Here is a 15,689-nt window from a genome sequence, read left to right on the forward strand (position 1 = left end):
ATTCCCTCTGTGTGGGTCTGTGTCTTCACCATTTGGCTTAGGTGAGGGCCCATTGTAATGACCTCATTTTTATTTAATTACTTCTTTAAAGACTTTATCTCCAAATACAGCTAGAATCTGAGATTTGGGGGTTAGGACTTCAACATGAACTTGATGGGAGACCACAATCAGACCCTAAGAGATGGGCAGCATCCAACCCAGCCTGTGGGGCAGGTGTAGTTGCAGATACTAGAAGTATTACACTGCAAAGATTGTTCCCATACATTTTCCCAAGGGTGTGGTCCAGGCCCACCCAGGTCTTAACTGTCATTGGGTCTCACTGGGACTCCCTTGCCAGTCCTCACCACCTCCTGCCCTGAAGCCTGTTTTGGCCTGCTGGAAGCGCAGACTGTTCCAGGCTGTCACTGGCCCTGTGTTTAGCTGCCTGGATGAGAAAGGTCTGTGGTTGCATTTCTCCTCCCCTGTGTCCTCTCTGGGGCCAGCCAGGGCCCCAAGTGGGCACCATCTCCCTTTGGGCTACGGTAGCTCATAAGGCCCATCTCTCCAAAGGTCAGCTTGCATGTGTCCAAAGCCTCTTTACTATGCAGACAGAATGGTTTCAAGAGGGATTTGGGGGTGTAAATCAGGGCCATGTTCCCAGCAGCCTGTGCAGGTGGCGACCGTGGGTGTTCTGTCTCAGCTAAATGGAAACGCAGCAGTGCCACCCTTCTGTACCACAGAGGGGGGCTGCCAGCCCTGCTAGCTGGTTAGTCATCACCTCAGCAGAGCACACGGTTCCACATACACCATCTGGGGTGAGGAAGACCGTGTGCGGCCAGAAATAAATGAAAAGCCACCCAATGTCCAGGCCCTCACAAAGATTATTATGGCCTCAGAAAAATGATAACATCAGAGTGAAGGTGAGAAAGATGGGTGTGGGGGTGCACTGCACAGACTGGGAATGACAAATAGAGCAGCACCATGACATGCTCCCGCCAGATTGTTAGCAGGGATTATCTCTTGAGTATGAGCTTATGGGAGGCTTGGATTCTCTTTGTTTATTGCCATGTGTGTCGGTGGCTACGTGGTGGCAAGGGCCAGCTCAGGTCTAAGAGGGATTCAAGCAGTCTGGGTTGGCCCAGTGAACTGACAGGGCTTGCAGCCAGAGGGCTGTTCTAATGTTAGCTGTGATAACCTTCTGAAAGTCTATAAAGTCTATAAGAACAATGACAATTGCTATCCTTCGTCTTGGCCTGAAAAGGGGGTAGGTATTTGCCAGATGGTTTGATTTTTGGGGGAGGAGGGTACTGGGGATTGAACTCTGGGGCTCTCAACCACTGAGCCACATCCCCAGCCCTACTTTGTATTTTATTTAGAGACAGAGTCTCACTGAGTTGCTTAGTGCCTCCCTTTTGCTGAGGCTGGCTTTGAACTCACAATCCTCCTGCCTCAGCCTCCCGAGCTGCTGGATTACAGGCATGTGCCACCACCTTCTGATGATGGTTTGATTTTTTTCAGGGGGGAGTATCAGTGATTGAACTCTGGGGCTCTCGACCACTGAGCCATATCCTCAGCCATATTTTGTATTTTACTTAGAGATGGGTCTCATTGTGTTGCTTAGTGCCTCACAGTTGCTGAGGCTGGCTTTGAACTTGCAATTCTCCTGTCTCAGCCTCCCAAGCCTCTGGAATTATAGGTGTGCGCCATGATGGTTTGATTTTAATGCACAGGTAGCACAGGTAGATGTCGCCATCTTACAGATGAAGAAATGAGGTTAAATAACCCATCGACGTTTACACAGTGCTAAGAAGTGGTAGAGCCGGGATTTGGCCCCAGCTTTAACCACTCTTGGTGTCCATCCTTGGAAATTCTCTGTGGTCTTGGGAATAGCTGTCCTTCATCTCTCAAACAAGAAGCTGGGAAATCAGAGTGCATTCTGGGTACCTGCTGGCATTCCAACAGGTCTTGATGGGTCAACAAACTCTGCAACTTGTTCCTGAATTCATGTGAGATGTTTCCAGGGGCTCTGAGGAATACCTGGGCGTGAGGGTTGGGGTCACTGGTCAGATCCCAGAAAAGAGGTTCAGGATCATCAAAGCAATTCCAGCTGCATCCACAGGGTGGTGCCACCAGCGCAAAGGCCTAGGACAAAGTTGTGGCCCTTCCCCAGGCTGAGGATCAACCTAGAGCCTTGCACACCCTAGGCCCGCACTCTGCCACTGAGCTATGCCTGTGGGCCCCAGTTCCGACTTCTATGGTCATTGTGTGAAACTTGAAAAAAATTTACAAAAATGAGATTGGGGATATACTTCAGTGGTAGAGTGCTGGCCTGGCATGCACGAGGGTCTGGGTTTGATTCCCAGCACTGCTAAAAAAAAAAAAAAAAAAAAAGAAAGAGAAGAAAAGAAAATTACAAAAATGGCCCATGACTCTCAAAGCAAAACAAACAACAGAGGCGTGTAAAGAAAATATTTAACCATCATCCCCTCGTATTGTTCCCCCTCCATAAAGGAAAGCTGGGTTCAATCTCTTTGTGGTCTTTTCCATGTTCCAGCGAAGTAGGGATGCACACATGGAGGCCTTCAAAAAGAAAAAAAGAAAAAACAACTCTTTGCTTTATTTGATTTGTTTTTCATGTTATGCCCAGTATTCTGCAACCCACAGCTTTCATTCAGCTGAACACTATGAGCATCCTGACTAATAAACAATTTTCATTATTTGTTGTAGTTGTGTTCTATAAAGTTCCCATGAACACCAAATTAGCAAATACTGAACCATTGTTTTTAGGAGAAATATAGGATAAAGTTTCCATGAGCCCCTGGTGGCAACATTTTTTTTTCCCCTAGTACTGGGGATTGAAACGAGGGGTGCTCTACTACTGAGCTACAACTCCCATCCCTTTTTATTTTTTATTTTAAGACAGGGTTGGGCTGGGGATGTGGCTCAAGCGGTAGCGTGCTCACCTGGCATGCATGCGGCCCGGGTTCGATCCTCAGCACCACATACCAAACAAAAATGTTGTGTCTGCCGAAAACTAAAAAATAAATATTTAAAAAAATTCTCTCTCTCTCTCTCTCTCTCTCTCTCTCTCTCGCTTTAAAAAAAAAAAAAAAGACAGGGTGTTGCTAAGTTATTGAATTTGCAATCCTCCTGTCTCAGCCTCCTGAGTCCCTGAGATCACAGGTGTGTCCCACCTTACCCTTCATGCTTCTGTTTAAAAACATGTTACTTAATACATATTGTTGATTCACTAGCATTGAACTCGTGACTGACAGTTCTGTAACTTCTTCTTGAACAAAGCTTAGATCATCTAACACAAGCATTTGTCTGTCAGGCACATGTTATGGTTTGAATTTTAAATGTCCCCCAAAGGTCATGTGTTGAAGGCTGTTCACCAGCCTTTGTGCTGCTGAGAGTTGTGAAACCTTTAGAGGTGGGACCTAGTGGGAGGAAGTTAGGTCACTAGGGGTGTGTCCTTAACAGGGATATTGAGACTCTACCCCTTGCTCTTTCTCTCTCTTTTGCTTCCCCATGTTATGATTTGAACAGCTTTACTTTACCATGTACTCCACAATATTTTGCCTTGCCATGGGCCAAAAGCAATGGAACCAAGTGACCTTAGACTGAACCCTTTGAAGCAGTAAGCCAAAATTAACCTTTCCTCTTTTAACATTAATTGTCTCAGGCATTTTGTCATAGCAACAGAAATCTAACTAACAGCACATCACAGCCACTCTGCACTTAGGAACACTAGGCATACTTCAGCCCTATGCTTGGGGGCCCATCATCAATAGCAAAATCAACAACAAAAAAAAGCACAAAATGTGAAAAAAAAAGTGGTCTGGAATAGGATGCAAAAAGTACATCTTTTTACAGCTCAAGAGCTGAAATAGAAGGCAGACATCAAAATTGTTCAACCTCTCAGGTTCTTCACCACTCTAGGGCTGAAGATGAGGCTCAGTGGTAGAGCACTTGCCTAGCCTAGGCTGCACGATGTGCTGGATTCAGTTCATAGTGTGTTCGCTCACACACTCAAACACACACACACACACACACACACACGTTTTATTTGTTTTTTAACCACTCACTGAATGTCTTTAGCTGTGAATGCACTCTAAATATTGATTTTAGGGTCGGAAATAAATGTGAGAGAGTAGGCAAATTCACAGATACCAAATCTGTGAATAATAAACCCTGACTATATGCTGAGTTTTATGGATTTTCTAAAATTTCTTCAGTTAATTTTTTGGGGGGAGGTTGTGTTTTGGTTAAAAAAAAAACACAGAAAAATATTGGTCACTGAAAAAAAAAAAAAAAAGAAAAGAAAAGAAACAACTGGGAATTTGGGAGAGATGTTGAGCTTCCACTTCCGGTTAACTCCATTTTCTGCTCGGGTCCCTTAGGCAGAACTAAAGCGTCAGCATCTTGGCTGGTCTCAGGAGTCAGCCATTGGCATGGGGCATGGCTGGCAAGGGGAAGAGGACACAGCCCTTAAGCTCAAAGGCACCCAGAATGGACACCAGAGGGGAGCAGCGCGGTGTCCTCAGGCTTTTTCACCTGAGGTCAGCTGGCCGTGAGGGAGGTAGAGAAAGCCTTTTCTCTGTTTTGCTCATGAGGGAATGGAGGTTCTCAGAAGGCCCCCGTGTGAGGCCACGTAGCAGTGGAGTGGCCCACTGCTCTGGGTTTGAGCCTTTCAGCTTGAGACTTCATACAAAGGTCCATGGAGCCAGCAGCCTTAGGACTCCTGGTGGCTGAGCCACTGGAAAAGAGCGGATGCCTTTCCCTTCCTGGGTCTGTCTGGAGATCCTGCAGGGGTTCAGGGGCCTCCCAAAGAGCAGCAGACCCTGCAGCATGGCCAAGTGAAGGTCTCTGAGGAGAGGAGTTTGCGTCCTGGCTACACCAGCCCGAGCTGTGCACTCTGAAGCTCATGATACTGCATCTCCCTGGGACTCAGTGTCCTCATCTCTAGAATGGGAAAATAACGACCTTTCAGAGCTCATGAGGTTTAACTGTGATGGCATGTGCGCATTCTCTACTCAGAGGAGGCTTTGGTTGTGTGCTCACCTCCCCTCTGAGCTGGACAGTCCAGCAGAGGTCAAGTGATGGCAGGACTGGGCCAGAGGGGCAGCCAAATTGCTTCTCTTCATTTGGCCCAACCTCTTGGATGCTGAGACGGAGCGAGTCCACCTGACATTGGGGAGGGGGAAGGTTAAGGTCCCTCTACCCCTAAGCTGGGGCCACCACAGCCAGGCCAAATCCTGGTTCATCCCAAGGTTTGGGGGACAATGGTGTTGGAACACCTAGGCCAAAGTCACCGGCCCCTGACAGACTAGCAGCCCTACTGCGCCCTGTTATTTTACTGAGGGGAAGACCAATCACTTAGGATTCTTTGGCTATAAGCACCAAAAATCTAATTCAAACCAATTTTGGCACTTATAGCCAAACTGCAGAAAGGGAAGGGACAACAGGAATCTGATCCCATTGGGGTCTTGTGTGACTCTTCTCTCTTCTTTCTACAGATCAGACCACCTTTCTCCAAACCACTGGGCCCAGATGCTCTAACCTAACCTTGCATCCACTCAGCTTTGAGATTTGACTCTTTCCTAAGTAGTTGTAAAAGTTCTAAACTGGGAGCAGTGGCACATGCCTGTAATCCCAATTACTTGGGAGGCCAAGGTGGGAGGATCACAACTTTGAGGCCAGCCTCAGCAACAAAATGAGGCCCTGTCTCAAAATTAAAAGCAAACAAATAACAACAAAAGAAGGGGGATGGGAGTGGAGGGCAGAGATACAACTCAGTGGTGGAGCACCCCTGGGTTCACACCCCAGTACCACATGCACCCACATGTGTACACACACATACACACACACACACACACACACACAGTCTAGACAGAGTCTCTGATGAGCACCACTGGGATCACTTGCCACCTTTAGCTGCTTTCCTGGGGCTTAGGTGGGAGCTGTATCTATTTGGGGGCTGCATGTGGAAAGCAGGAGTATGTGTGTTTTGGGGAGGGGGTGTAACAACACAGATGTGGCCCAGGGAGGAATCGAAGTGACTTGAACACACCCCAGCCTGAAGTCTATCAACTATTCTGGAGAGAGAAAATAACTGTTTTTTTTTTTTCCTCCTTCTTTCTTCCTTTCCTTCTATTTTCCTTCTTTGTTTTCTTTCTCTTCCCCCAACCCTTACAATTTTCTCTTTTTTTCTTGTCTTGGAGATTGAACCCAGGGGCACCCTAGTACTAAACACATCCCCAGACCTTTGGGACAGGGTCTCACTAAGTTACCCAGGCTGGCCTCCAACTTGTGATCCTCCTGCCTCAACCTACCAAATTGTTGGAATCAACTGGGATTACAGGTGTGAGCTATCATGCTGGACTCCGCCTTCTTTCTTGTCTTCTCCTTCTTCTCTGTGTATTTTGGATGAACCCAGGGCCTTGCACATGACAGGCAAGTGCTTGACCACTGAGCCATGCCCCGAGTCCCTAATGTATTATTTTTGAACAGGCAACAAGTTCATAATTCAAAATTTGGAAGCTACAACAGGATTTAAATACAAGGTCCCCCCACCCTGTCATCCCCTCACTGTGTCCCTCTACCTAGAGGTATCACTGGTGTTGATTTCCGGTGCTTCTGGGAAGGGGTAGAGCCTCAGCCCCCCTCAGAAGTTTCAGGGTGGAGGTGAGGCCTGAAGATGACCAAGAGCTAGTGTTTGCTGCTCCCATCTGGCTCTGGGGGTCCCTGGACGATACATAAGATGCCATTCCTGACAAGGACTAGAAGCCTGATGGCTTTTCCAAGTCTTCCCCCGCTGCCCTCACCTGGTGGAGCTCAGGTTCAGATTTACAGGCTCCAGCCTGACCGTGGCCTCCCCTGTGGTCTCTTTGCAGACCATTAAACCCAGGATTGGCATGAAGCTAGATGAACTTGAATGGGTCCTCAGAGACTCCTCTTTGCCAGGTACAGATTGCAGACCCAATCAGGAGCCCCTGAATGAGGACAAACCAAAACAGCTGGATTCCACCAGCCACCAGAGTTGAGGGTTGGGTATTTCCAAGTTGGGAGGTCAGGACAGTCATTTTGGCTCCTTGACCCTTCCTGTGGGGGCTCAATCTTCAGCAAGTTACATGTCCCTGGGTTCCTGCCTCTCAGATACTAGCTACGCTTAATTTTTTTTTTCTGACATTTGAGAGCCACTGTGTTTCTTTACAAACATGCGGAGGGGTGGCTAACCTGTCTTCTCTTCCTGTGGATTCCTGGGGTTACAGCTTTCCCCAGAATTACCTCCCCTCAATATGCCTTATCACCCTCTGGGAGCTATATCCTTTGCTTGTTTTTGTTTTGTTTTGTTTTGTTTTTTTGGTACTGAGGATTGGACTTGGACTTGGCGTACTCTACTACTGAGCTAGATCTCTAGCCTTTTAATTTTTTGTTTTGAGACAGGTTCTCACTAAGTTGCCCAAGCTGGCCTCGTACTCAGCCTCCTGAGTGGCTAGGATTACAGGTGTGAACCACCAGGCCCAGCAAATCCTTTGCTTTCTAAGATGCTGCTGGTCCCAGAGATGGATACAGTTCAGGTCCCAGGCCCTAGCATGCAGCCTCTTTTCCCTGGGAGGACAAGTGGGGCTTGGTGGTGGGTTTCTGGCAGTTCTATGAGTAGCCAGGCAGCAACTCTGGATCCCTAACCCTGGGAACCCATGGAAAATATGAGTGACTTGGCCAAAGACATTAATGGAGCACATGCTCTCTGATAGACCCTGAGCCAGGCACAGGAAGGCAGCGTGTATACTCCCATATCCTAGACGAGGCAGAAGAGGTGCAGATACAGTTGTATGGCTGTGTCTGCCAGATATCATTTGTTGGAGTTTGGCCTCCATTCCCAGCCTCTTCTCTGTTCCCCTATGAGGTAGAAGGCTGCCGGATGCTCTGGCAAGGGTCTGGTTGTGACTACATGCTGCTATGAACACTCATATGGCCTTGGCACAGGTCAGCAAGCTCTGGCTAACCAGACTGTGGCAGCTCACTTGCACGTATCACTTACTGTCACTGGCTTTATGTCATGGTGGCAGCAACAGTGGTAGCTGAAGCAAGACAGTGGTCTTCTTTCCTTCAGAATTTGGATCCAGATTATAGATGTGACATTGTGAACTTATGTAAGTCACCATCTGACATCTACCCCTCCAGCCCTTCCATCTTTATTCACATAGTAAAGTCCTGCATTATGTTTCTTTTTGCTTGAAATAAACAGAATGAGACAATGGGTACAGAATTAAAAAAAATTTATTTTCCCTGGGGAGATTCATGTATTCATTCAAGAAATACTGATAGGGTCCCTCCTTTGAGCTAGCCATACCTCAAGGAATGGAGACACAGTAGAACCCAGACTCAGCCCTGCCCTTGGGGAGCTCATGCTTTGTTGGTGGAGAAAGTAAAACAATCATGTGACCCATACAGCAGGTACAGGGGGAGCTGAGAATAGGGTATTGGGATCAGTGAGGGTTCAACCTCAAGAAAGAGGGACTTTTCTATATATTTTAATTAGAAAGTGACTTAGTGCAGGAGAGCAGATCCTTGCAAGGGCTAGAGGATGACCTCTCAGTGGGGCCTCCAGAATGCCACAGAGCCCTCCCTCTAACAAAGAGACCACCCTGCCCTGGTCAAGGTCACGGCCATTTCTGGAACTGCTGATTTGGCATCTCTGTGATGCCCTGAGCATTGTGGGGAGAACTGCCTGAGCTTCCAAGGCTGGGAAGTTCTGCCAGCTGCATCATCACGCAATGCAGCAGCAGCTCTGGTGACCCTGAGCTTGTCCTCTCGATTGGGAACAGCTATGATCCCTTCTTCCTGAAAGAAGACACAATTGGGATGCTTTGTCACCATTCAGCTTGAATCATCCCTACTGACGAGACTAACTCCACTGATGATTGGTTTCCCTCTCAAGCCTGGCTGGTCCACAATTATCTTGGCTCAGGCACCTGCCTGGGTCTAGCAGCTGTGGTCAGGGGAGTATCACCAGTTTCCTTGGGGCATACAGGGGTGGCAAGCCCTTGTGAACCCCCTAATAGGACCTGTGGCTGCTGATTTCAGCAGATGCCAACTTGAGGGGCTTCCCTGCCTTAAACTTGGACAGTAATGCCTACATGATCACAATTAGCCAGTACCACCAGAAAACCTTTCTGGAAGAAAGTAAGGAATAGATAAATAAATATAAGCCAATCCAAATGGAACAATTTTTTACAATGATCAAACTGGTCCATTATTTTTCTTTTGGTACTAAGGATTGAACCCAGGGACACTCTACCAATGAGCTATATCCCCAACTCATTTTTTATTGTTTATTTTGAGATAGGGCCTCATTGAGTTGCTGAGGCTAGCCTTGAACTTGTTATCCTCCTGCCTCATCCTGCCCACTCACCCCTAGGATGACAGATGTGTTCCTCCTGGCTCCATTGTTTTACTTGAAGAACAAAAGACAGAATCTTCTCTTTCAATTCTGACAATTAAATGCAAAAGCCACACAGCCATATACTTCTGAACATAGAATTTGGGAGAAGAGGCTCCCCACCTGTAAATACCTCCCCATAGTATCTTGTTCTCATTTTCCCCTGTTGCATGGATGGATGATTAAAATGCTTTTTGTTCCGGGGAGGGAATGGGAGCATGTCCCCTTCTAACAGAATGGCAAGGTCATTTCCACAAGCATGCTTGACCTGGAGAATCTAGCCCAATTTACTCATCAATGGAAATGTCTCTGCAAGAGAGAAATACACATTTCTCTCATCCCATTTATATTCAGTATGGCTGATATTTTAAGCTAAAAATCTGTGACAAACAAATTGCAAGAAACCCACTTATGGGGCTGGGATTTTGGCTCAGAGGTAGAGTGCTCGCCTACCATCGATGAAGAACTGGGTTTGATCCTCAACACCACATAAATAAAATAAAGATATTGTGTCCACTTATAACTAAAAAAAAAAAAAAGAAAGAAAGAAAGAAAAAGAAACCCACTTATCACCTTGGGCACATGAAATGGACTGCTGCAGGACCCAGCAGGTGTAGGTCAGGGCTGAAGGTCAAAGCTGTGCTCATAGTGTGGGTGGCACTATGCTCATCTTATAGAGGGCACTGCTAGTTGGGCTCGCCCTGTCTAGCTGTGACAGCTCAGGAAGTGGAATGCACAAAAAGGTCGCAGGGACCGGCTAGGTCTCAGAGACCGTGGACTTTTCCATCCCTCAGGAATGAAGGGTTCTTCCATCTGGGAGGATATGTGCCCAGATGACATGGCTTCAGGGATGGAGCCTTATGGTGTCTACCTGTATAGAGATTTTTTTTCCAGCAATTGACCAAAATGTCACTTCTAAAAGTCAATATTTATTTAGTGTGTGATAAAAAAGTGTACAAAAGTGAACCGGAGTTGGCAGTACAGTAGATTGAGATTCTTGGAGTTACTATTATTATTTTTTTGAACCCAAGGTTGTTTATCCACTGAGCCACATCCCCAGTCGGTTTTTTGTTTTTTTTTTTTTGGTTTCATTTCGAGATAGGATCTCGCTAAGTACTTAGGACTTTGCTAAATTGCTGAGGTTTGTCTTGAACTTGCAATTCTCCTTCTTCAGCCTCCTGAATCATTGGGATTATAGTTGTTTGGCACTAAACCCAGCTAATTTTCTTCTTTTTTTTTAAAGCTGGGGATGGAACCCAGGGCCTAAAACATGCTAGACCAGTGCTCCATTACTGAGCTGCACCCCCAGTTCTATCATCCAAAATGTTAAAACTAAATTGTCTTATTGACCTTTTAAGCTAAGAGAACTTAACTGAATAGATCTTTTTTATACCCTGTTAAGAAAGTGCTCAGGGCTGGGGTTGTGGCTCAGAGGTAGAGGGCTCACCTAGCACGCTTGAAGCCCTGGGTTCGAGCCTCAGCACCACATGAAAATATATAAAATAAAGGTATTGTGTCCAACTACAACTAAAAAAGAAAAAAAAATTTTTAAAAAGGAAGTGTTTATTTCTCCTGATGGAAAAAAATTATTTTCAGGTATGGAGTTATGTAAACTGGTTGACTTTTTTTTTTTAACCAATATTTGGTATTTTTAAATTTTACATGTTAAAGTAAATGATATATATTGCGTTATATATTCTAATATATAAATTACATATTGTATAGTAATATGTAGTTGCATATATTAAAATTGTACACGATGAGTGATAGGCGTTTTCAATTTATGATAAAATATCTATTGAGTCTCTTTGAAAAATAGTTACTTGTATCATTGACAGCTCCAGGACCCTAGATCCTTGGGGAGCTAAGGTGAAATTATAAGAGTTTACAAACAGCAAACTGCAAAGCACTGTTTATGTGGAAGAATCTTATGTACAGACTAGTCTTATCTCAGTGAGATTTCCTTCAGTAAAATTTAACTCAAGACATTTAAAAAACAAAAAGCTCATTCATGCTAGGTGCAGTGGCACATTCCTATAATCCCAGCTACTCAGGAGGCTGAGGCAGGAGGAGCATAAGTTCAAGGCAAGCCTAGGCTTCTTAGCAAGACTGTTTTAAAAGAATAAAAAGGGCTGGGGATGTAGCTCAGTGGTAAAGCACCCCTGGATTGAATCCCCAGTATCAAAAAGATAGAGATAGATAGATAGATAGATAGATAGATAGATAGACAGACAGACAGGAAAAAAAAAGCTCATTAATTTGGTCAGCAAATATTTCATGGATACCCAATCAGTAAGGGCTCTTTCCATCACAAGTGACAGAAAATCAAGTCTATATTAGTTAAAGCAAAAAAGAGGCCCTTGTCATTGAAAATTTCAATATTTATAATATGAAGGAAGTACTGTTAATTTTTTGAAAGGCCCAAATCAGCCCAGCATAGCTAATAAGCCCTGTTCCTGACTCTTAGGACCAAGTCAGCTCCTCAGCCCTGGCCAGCAGCTGCAGAAAGATGACTGTTGGTGTGAAAAAGAACAGCAAACATCTCCTCTCTGTGTCAGGTTCTATAACTAGAGATACAAAAATGGAAAGGGTCCCATTTCTTCTCATCAGGAAGCTTCCCAATCACCAAAAAGTTACTTGAATTTCCATCATAAATTCTCTTTTTACCTGCCCTTAAACTTTATCCAACCAACTAGATCATCTTTTAAAAATAGTCTATACCTCTCATCCTGAATATCATATACTGGTCATGAAGCCACATACTGATTTTACCCCGTATGACTATTCTGAGGCTCAGGACTATACTGAGGCCCAGCAAGGCAGGACCTGACTACTCAGATGCTGTTCTCAATGCTTTATATGCAGACCTCTGTGAACCCTTGTGGCAACTCTGTGAGGTTGCTACTGTAAAATGTGCCCCATTTTACAGACCAGGATACTAAGGAGCACCACATAAAAATAAAAAAAAAAGTACTATGTCTAACTACAACTAAAAAATAAAATATTTTTTAAAATTAATTAATTATTTAAAAAATTCTGGGGATGTGGCTCAGTGGTTAAGCACCCCTGGGTTCAATCCCTGGGTCCAAAAAACAAAAACAAACAAACAAACAAAAATCGACCCTTAACACCCTCTGCCATCTCCTCATACAGGTCCTCCTGCTCAACTCCCTTAGTGGTCCCGTTGGTCCAGGGCAAAGGAGGAAAACATGAGTAAGTTCCCAGATTGCTTTCTGACAGCTATTGGAGGGCAATTATTAGCTCCTAGGATGTTATGCAAAACATTCCTATGTGGGTCAGTCGCCAATCAGAGTGGGATTTTTGTTTTCCCAAAGTTCCTTCTCTGTCTAGCGGGCTTGCAGAAACACTGGTAGCTTTGGAATCATACAGTGCTCGGTTCAAATTAGGCTGAGGACTCACTGTATGCTCTTTGGATGAGTCAACCTTCTACTTCTTACTAGAACCTTTCTTTTCTTCTCTGTGAAAGAATTAATAACAGTATCTACCTCATGGGATTAGAGAGGGGATTAAATGAGATGAAACTTGAAAGCGTTCAGTCTGGTTCATTTGGAAATGGAACTCTTGACAAATATGAAGCAAAGATATTTTCTTTCTGTGGTAGAGGCTACTGAAGCTGGGGCTTGGCAAACACGGAGGAATATTGTCAAGGAAGTAAGTACAAGAGAGGGATCCTGGAGAAGCCGCTGCCAAGGGAGGGGTTCTCTAGTCAGTAGCAATGAGGCAGAGCCTTCCCCAGCCTGCATCCTTAGCACCAGGACATGCTGCCCACCAGGAGTTCAGAGTGTATGTGCCGTGCTGTACACTTATTGATATACTTGACCCTGGAGCTGGTCTGTGTTCGAGTCCCAGTTCTACCACTTATCAGCTATGGGGCTCTGGGCAAGCTTCTTGACCTCTCTGTACTTTGATTGACTCATCAATAAAAGGGAATAAAGCCAGTATTTCTATAGAGCCCAAAGTGAGCCCTTGGAACAGGACCTGGCATACTAGTAGTAGGCAGCAGTTATTATTACCAAGTTCTTGAACAGGTCACAGAATGAGATACAAGGCCAGTCCCTGTGGGAATTGACAGCAATAGAAGGGGGAGATTTAAAACGATCATAATTTAGTTACAAATGAGGTACATGCTTTGAGGGAGTGTTTTGATGGGGACAAGGTCTTAATGAAGTTTGTCCCTTCTTATGTGGGGAAGAGGTCTGGGGGACTGTAGGGAGATGTGTCTTTTTTTCTCAAGGATTACCAGTAAGGACAGACTTTTCTAGGTTAAGGGGAGCTCCCAGAAAAGGACGGAAAGTGGAGGAACTTTGAACAGAAAGACCTGGAAATAAGATGCAACTTGGCAGGAAGGGCCTATTCCTCCAGCACCCTTCCTCAGCAGGAATGAGTGCCAACCATTTTTGTCCTTGCTGAAGATTCCAATTCCAGAGTGAGGGCATCAGACTCCAGAGGGGAGGGCATTTTGATGGCCATCTCCTAAGACAGACTCTAGAGGCAGGATTGTTCTCCCAGTGGACACCACACAGGCCAATAACAGCATCTCCTCTGAAGGGACAATTAGGCCAAATGTTCTTAAATACATAAAACACACAGGATTATGTAGGAAACCAAACAATGAAATGTTAGGAAGGAACAAATAGGTGACATAACACATGTGCTTTTGTGTTAACTCATTAAATCACAGGCTCTAGATGGTGGCCTGGTAACTATGCTATCATGAAGTATTGTAAGATGAATGTAAACAATATTTTGAAAAATCTGCAGCAATTTGATGTGTTATGAAAATATCTGGGATTGCTACTAGAGAGAAAGTCACAGGTATATCTAAAACCACTGTGGCTGCTTGTCTCAGCTCATAACTGAAGGGGATGCTAAGTTTCGGTAAGGGAATAGAAAAGTAAAAATTATTTATGTTGAGAATCTTGCCTTAGGCATTTTGTAAAAACTTGTCAATGTACAAGGTTATGGGAAAACAAACAGAAAACCCCTCTCACCTTACAAACCGTGCATTTCCAGTTGATCCTATCCGCCCCCGCCAACAAAACAAAACAAAACACTGTGAGTACATTAAGTACACCTAAAAAAGTGTATGAAATCTATTTCATACCTTAAAGAAAAGAGCAGTGTATGGAGGAATCCAGGCTCAATGCCAGTAGGCCAGGGCTTCCCATTGCCCCTCCTGGTGGCAGGAGCAGCCTGGTCTGGCATCAGCCCGCAGGGCCTCAGTACCCACTCCCGGAAAAGGTCGACTTTTCAGGTCCAGTCACATGCACAGGTTGGTAGTGGACTAATGTGCTGTGAGCCTTCGTTTCATCTATGCAGCTAGATCTCCAGACTCCGGCCCGGAGGCTCTCCTTATTTCTCATAGGCCTTATTGTGAGCGGTACTTTTCAGTTTACCAACCACGAAGTGCTGAGAGCAGAAGCACCTGGAGCAAAAGACGACATACCAAAACTTGACACCACCTGAAGGGGACATGCCTTGACTGTGCGTGGGCGGGGTAGTTCAGGACCTGTGGGCAGAACCCAGGAAACCTAGCGTTTCTCCTCATTAAAACCTCCCAGGACAAGGAGAGGTGGCGTGGGATTGTTTGGGCTGATTAGAGCTCACCTTAGCCCCTGCCATCTATCAATTGATTATAAAGAAGGGGAAGGATGTGCGTCTTCTCCACAATCTTCCACCTGGGTAGGTCTGCTGGCCACGGTATGTTTGGGAGTCCAACAAGCCTGGGGCTTCACAGTGGGGCGCTGGGAATGATTGAATGGAGGGAGATTCCCAGGTTTCAGGGAGAGAAGGGAAATGAGCGAGAACACTTGCAGTCTCAACTGGAGCAGAGTATGAACTAAAAACTGAAAACCAGCTCCTCCCGACCGCGGCAGGACTCGAACCTGCAATCTTCTGATCCGAAGTCAGACGCCTTATCCATTAGGCCACGCGGCCGCTAGCTACAAAGAACGCTCTGCACAACATACAGTGTCATAAGCCCACTGGTTAGCTGAGACCAACCCACCTGTTTCCTGGAGGGGGGTTGAACCTCGGTTCCCAGCGTTCCGCAGGGAGGACCCGCCCGGAAGTGCCCTTCTCCCCCCGCGGGCGGACCGCTCCATTGGCGGTCTTCCTATTGGTCGCGCTGGGAGTCTCCCGCCTGCTTCTCAGGCGGCCCCGGGACCTAGCGGGGCGCAGACGGGAAGTTGCGGCTGCCAGCGAGGCGGACTGGTCGTCGGAGGCCACACACTACCTGGCG

At 45.8% G+C, this 15,689-nt stretch overlaps 1 long non-coding RNA gene and 1 other non-coding gene across 2 annotated transcripts; both read right to left on the bottom strand.

The window, feature by feature from the left end:
- Positions 1-2,335: 2,335 nt before the first annotated feature.
- On the bottom strand, positions 2,336-15,683 carry LOC125612485. The gene is made up of 3 exons (XR_007342840.1): positions 15,456-15,683; positions 14,553-14,873; positions 2,336-2,559 (listed from the first exon to the last, which is right to left on the bottom strand). It is a non-coding gene; the product is annotated as an uncharacterized LOC125612485 (long non-coding RNA).
- Trnar-ucg lies at positions 15,313-15,385 on the bottom strand. The gene has a single exon. It is a non-coding gene; the product is annotated as a tRNA-Arg (tRNA).
- Positions 15,684-15,689: the final 6 nt, after the last annotated feature.

This window comes from Marmota marmota, unplaced genomic scaffold, assembly GCF_001458135.2.
Source record: "Marmota marmota marmota unplaced genomic scaffold, marMar, whole genome shotgun sequence".
Classification (NCBI taxonomy): Eukaryota; Metazoa; Chordata; class Mammalia; order Rodentia; family Sciuridae; genus Marmota; species Marmota marmota.